The sequence below is a fragment of the Notamacropus eugenii genome, chromosome 4, assembly GCF_028372415.1.
Source record: "Notamacropus eugenii isolate mMacEug1 chromosome 4, mMacEug1.pri_v2, whole genome shotgun sequence".
In the NCBI taxonomy this organism is placed as follows: domain Eukaryota; kingdom Metazoa; phylum Chordata; class Mammalia; order Diprotodontia; family Macropodidae; genus Notamacropus; species Notamacropus eugenii.
This window is the reverse complement of record NC_092875.1, coordinates 120773367-120779366: the sequence shown is the minus strand read 5'-3', so window position 1 is coordinate 120779366 and position 6000 is coordinate 120773367. Positions and strand designations below refer to the sequence as shown.

The 6000-nt window shown below is 40.6% G+C and overlaps 1 long non-coding RNA gene across 1 annotated transcript in view; it reads left to right on the top strand.

The window, feature by feature from the left end:
* The first annotated feature begins 1982 nt into the window (after positions 1-1982).
* Positions 1983-6000, top strand: part of LOC140500533 (uncharacterized) — a 113949-nt gene continuing 109931 nt past the window's right edge. The window contains exon 1 of the long non-coding RNA XR_011965777.1: positions 1983-2179. This is a non-coding gene — a long non-coding RNA (uncharacterized lncRNA). The remainder of the gene's footprint in view (positions 2180-6000) is intronic.

The following is a 6000-nucleotide window of genomic DNA, read 5'->3' as shown; positions in this document are numbered from 1 at the left end:
GAACAGCTACAAGAACTGTTACATGCTATGAACAGACATAATTCACTATCTCTTAAATCAAAATTGACCAACAGTGTGGTGTATATTATCATCACCACTATTTTCTCCTCCTCCTTCTCTTTCCTTCTCCTTCTCCTCCTTCTCCTCCTCCTCCTTCTCCTTCTTCCCCTCATCCCTTATTATCAATTTTTCTCTTTTAAAATTATTTCACATTTATTTTCTTGTATAGGTGCTAATCTCCCAGTAGACTCTCCCTTAAAAAAGAAACTATTTAATTTTGATTTTTATAGCCCTAGAACACAGTAGAGGCTTAATAAATGTTTCTTGGATTGAATTATTTGCTTACTCCTTAAATAACTCTTTAATGTCCCGCATGTAGATGACAGATGCTGTATAATATATAGCATGCTGTGGCTGGAAGAGAACTAGCCTGAGTTCTAGACTCTCTCATTATCTAGCTGTATGACTGATGGTTACTTTCCTTCCCTGAGCTTCAATTTCCCCATCTGCAAAATATGAGGGTTTCCCTCCCCTCCCCACACCCTTTTTTTGTGTCACTGCTTCAGTGACAGTCAGGTAAACCCTTCTCAGAATAAGTTTTTAAAAATGACAATTGAGGGAAATGCTAAGTTTCAGTTTATGGTTAGATAGAAAAAGGTGTAATTTCCCCCCTCCCCTTCTGTGTTCACAGAGCCTCTAAAAAATCTCTGAACAGACTTCATGGATCCCAGGTTAAGAGTATGCAGACTAAATGGTCTCTAAGGCCCTTCCAGCTTCAACTCCTCTCCAAAACAGACAATGCTGCTTGAATTATTACAAGTCCCTGGGGAACTGTTGCTGACAGATCCCTTTGATTTTTTTCCCCCAATTGACCTCCCATGTCAAGAACAGGGAACATTTATATTATTACAAAATGTATTTTAAAGAAAGACCACATCAGCCTCCTGGCTAAAACACTTTAAGTCTGAGTGGTCAAGACTATGAAGGGTATCCCCTCCAGCTTTCCTCTTAGAGAGGTTTGGGCAGTCACTTAGGGTCCTACCTGTTATTTACAAATTTTTGATCAATTTCACTGAAGAAATATACAAGTTTTCCCATCTATCCCTATATAAAATATATGCATAATTTACTATAGAAGCTAGGAATAATTTGTTAAGAGATAAATCTCCAGGGAAGTTTCTGCGTTAGAAAAAGTCACTTGAATGTTATTATCAAGCCAGCTGACCATGCACAGGATTTAATCATTTGCCAGTTGTTGACAGAGCTTGACAGATCCCACATCTGCCTTTTTTTTTTTTAAAAGATACTGTTAAGGACCTGGTGTCATGGGCCCCGTGTTATGTGTACTAAGAGAGTCAGGGCAGCTGGTTCTTTGGTCCAGAGGGAAAAAGGGGCCCTGTATAAAGACCCCTGCCCAACAATGAAAGTATAGTAAAGAAAGTATTTTCGGTGTGTGAATAACTAGCTATGGGCATCTTAGACACATACTATTAGATATTTGTTAAGTATCTCCTGTATGCAGAGTACTGGGAGTGTAGATAAGGAATGATTCCTGCGTTCATGGAGTATACAACTTAGAAGAAGAATGGAAAAGACACAAACACAGATAACTCTGATATATAGCATTGCATGGAAAGTGCATCAGAGTTCCAAAATCAAGTGTCATATGAGTTTGGTGACAGTAAGCTCTGTTCCCTGGAGCTTCCGCTAAGGCTCAAGAGGTGAATGTTTCAGGGAGTTTGTCTTTCTGGCTCAGAGTTCTTAAGCTCTAACCCCAAGTGAAGGGAAAGGCTAAATATTCCTGTGACAAGACAGGGTGGCTAGGGGGTGGACTGATTTTTTGGCTACCCTTGGATGTATTTGTGCCAGTGGGGAAAATCAAATGGAATAATGCCCAGCCAACAGAGGGAAGTTGGCAGACTAGGAAAGAGGTTGGCATTCCTGCTTTGCTCAGGCCCAGACCCTGTGTAACTGAGATCTAGTTATGTGGGATGGGGAAGGCTAGACTATCTCACAGATAAAATGAGATAGAGCCTCGTGCTCTGGACATCTGGTCATCCAGCAGCTGCCTGGTCATCGCCAGATGTCTTCCTGGGTCAGTCCTCTGTCTCTACTCTGGTTGAAAGGATGTATGGAATGGAACAGGAAGGTCCAGGAGGATGGAGACCTCATGTTGCAGGTAGGAGGCTGGACCAGAAGACCTTTAAAGTCCCTTCCAACTCTGAGAGTCTCTGATTCAATGAGACAGTACACATGACTGTTTTCTAATTGAGTCATGTATATGGGTCTTGTTTTTCCAGTAAGATTGTAAGTATCTCAAGGATAGCTCAGAAGTTCAGGAGAAAGATTGAGGTCAGTTATATTGATCTTGAAGTCATTCTTATAGAGGTCATTGAATCCACAGGAGCTTATGAGATCATTGAGAGAGGAAGAGAAGATGGCTGAGGAGATACTTGTGGGACTTAGGGGTAAGGTTAGGGGTGGGATCAGCTAGGTAGAAGAACCAAGAGACAATAGTCATGAGAACCTAAAGATGACAGTGTCTAAGGGGAGGGAACAGTCAATGGTGTCAAATGCTACAAAGAGGTCAAGAAGAATGAAGACCGAGAAAAGGTCATTGGATTTATAAATTTAGATCATTGATTATCTTAGAAAGAAAAGTTTCCATTCAAGGTTTGTTGCTAAATTGTAAGTGTTCAAGGGGTAAATGGGAAGTTGTGAAATAGAGGCAACAAGATAGAAAGCTTTTTCTAGGAGATGGTTGTTGTCCTTTGTTCTTGAAGAGGACCAAAATGACATCACTATGTTAGAGTGAAGGGACAGTGTGTCCAACTGTGGTTGATCAGGCCAATACAAGCTTGGAAGGTTCTGCCACATGTTGGGCACAAGTAAATAATGCATGGCATGATAGATCTAGGATGTTAGCTTGAAGGAATGGCAGGGTCAAAATAACTTTAAAAAAAATGTACTCTCCTAAATGTACCTTTGCCTTTTCTGACAGCACTGCCACCCTGATGCACACCCTCATCACCTCACACCTGGACTATTACAATACCCTGCTGTTTGGTCTCCTTGCCTCAAGTCTGTCTCCACTCCAATCCAGTCTCCATTTAGGTAGCAAATTGAGCTTCCTAAAGCACAGGTCTGATCATGCCATGTCCCTATTCAGTCAACTCCATTGGCTCCCTATTGGTTCCAGGTTCCTCTGTTTGGCTTGTAAAAGCCCTTAGTAATCTTGCCTCTTCTTACCTTTCCATTCTTCTTACATACTCTCCAATTCAATGACACTCATCTCCTTATTCTCTCATAGAACACTCCATCTCCTGATGCTGGTGTTTTCTCTGGCTGTTTCCCATCTCTCTCCTACCTTATCTTGTCTTTCTGGTTTCCCTGTCTTCCTTTAAGTCTTGGCTAACATCCCATCTTTTATAAGAAACCTTTCCCACCCTTCCTCAGTCTTAGCACTTTCTTTCTGAAGTTATCTCCAATTTATCTTGTTGGAGCATAGTTGCTTGCATGCTGTTTCTCCCTGTTAAGACTTCAAGCTACTTGAGAGCAAGGACTGTTTTTACCTTTGTTTATTTCTCTGGTGCTTAACAGTATCTGGCACATAGTAGGTACCTAATAAATACTTATTGATTTTCTTTGCTTTGAGAGATACTGGAGCATATTTGTAAGCAATAAGAAGATATTGAAAATTAGAGTTAGGGATAGAGGAACTGGAAGAATTGTCAGCTCTGATTACTGAGCCATTATCAGTTACCTTATGAGAAGATGTACAACAGGGGAGGTACTATAGAATTAGAAAAGGACAAATACTCTGATTTCCCTCCAAATGGGAAGAAAATAGAATGTTATCTGTAGGCAAGTGACTCTAATTTAGGTTCTGGCAAAATTCTAGAATGGGTTATTAAAGAGATGATTAGCAAACATGGAGAAAAGGAGCATTGAATCTAAAAAAAACAGTCTGGCTTCCATAAGAGTGGATTATACCAGATGTGGGTGACACAGTGAATAGTGATCCTGCTGTCAGAAAGATCTGAGTTCAAATCCAGCCTCAGACACTTGCTAGCTCTGGCTCTGGACAGGTTACTTAACCCTGTTTGCTTCATAGAATGAGTTGGAGAAGGAAACAGCAAACCACTCTAGTATCTTTATCACGGAAACCCCAAATGGGGTCACAAAGAATCAGATATGACTGAAATGACTGAACAAGAATACTAATGGTACTGGGGAGGCTTCTGTTAACGTCTGCCCTCCCACAACACCAGTCTGGGCTATCATGAGCCAAGACACTATAGATAGTTTGAGTTAATCTTGCCCCTAGATGCATCGATCTAGTACACAGCTGTGGGCCCTTCAAGGCAAAGAGTTACATATAACTAGCTTTAGGACCTGGGATGACTCCTGAGCCCCAGGGGACTTTCTTAACTATTGCTTTTTTTCTCCTTTCTGTGAACTGCTTTGACTGCTTTAGAGATTGCTTTTACTTGGTGGTATTTGAATATGTTTTTATTAAAGAAATTGTTTATCTGAATCCTCAGGCTCTGACTAATCCACTGCACCAGACATGAAACCAAGACTGAGACAGAAGACTAACCTCATTTCCTTTTTTGACAGTGCTCCTAAACTGTTAGATCAGGGAAATGTGGTAGAAATAGTTTACCTATATTTTAACAAAAGCACGTGATAAATTGTCTCATGCTATGTAGAAAAGATGGAGAGATGTAGGTTCAATGGTAATATAAGTAGATGTGTTTGGAAGTGGCTGGCTAGCTAGATTCAAAGAGTAGTCATTAATGGTTTGATATCACCTGAGAAGAAGGTCTCCAGTGGAGTGCCCCAGGGCTCTATGCTTTTTTACTTTTAATCAACGATTTGGATGGATAAAGGAACAGACAGCATCCTGGTCAAGTAACCAAACTGGGAGGGATGACACTAGAAGATAGGAGTCGGGATACAAAATAATCTTGATAGGTTAGGAATTCAAATGTCTAATCTTAAAATCTAATAAATTGAGATATGATAAGAATGAATGGGAAATCTTAGACTGGGTTAAAATAGCCCAACTCCACTTCATAAACAGAAACCAATGGAGGCATGGTTAGACAGTAGGTCATCTTAGGAAGATCTGGGGTGGACCAATCTAGTGGACAGTAGGATCAGTATGAGTCAGACATGTGAGGAGGCATCCAAATAAAAAGTTAACACAATCTTGGATTACATGAAGAGAGAGATAGTTTCCAGGAACAAGGAGATGATGGTCCATCTCTACTCTGTCTTTGTTAGATCAGATCTGGAGTATTGTCTTCATTACTGGGAAAAAAACCACATCTATTAAGCACTTAGGTTAAGGCAGCATGTCAAGGACTAAGGATAGAAATAAAAGCAAGTAACATAGTAAGTATATAACCTCAAAGAATTTATATTCTAATAGAGGAAGATCATACATATAAGACAGAGGTGGCCAAGGAGGAGTGTTTTGCACAGGAAGGTCAGAAGGAATGGTGATTGGAAGAGTCATGGGACAATAGATTGACCTGCCCTTTCCAGGAAATGTGGGATGATTTAATTATTGCTCTCAGAGCTAAAGTTGGAAATTGGGTTGTGTGTGGTGTCTGTGGTATGGCACAGAGATGACCAAGAAAATGGTGTGATGGGTCTGGGTCCTAGCAAGAAAAAGTGACTGCTTCTCAATTAGAATCCAAGGGTTCCTAAGGTGGTAGCTTGAGTCCCTGTAAAAGGCTGAGGTTGGAGTAAAGGTGGTATAGCATGGAAATGACTGGGAAGGCAGGTCACAGGGATTAGGAGCCAAAGATTTAGGTACTGAACTGATAGCCATAGGGGAGGAATATGGAGTCATTTGACTGGAACTCAAGGGAGTTCTCAAGAACCTTCAGTCCCACATTAATCAATCAATCAATAAGCATTTATCAAGCACCTACTATATGCTGGGCACTGTGTTAAACACTGGGTATATAAAAAGAGGTAAAAGATCTG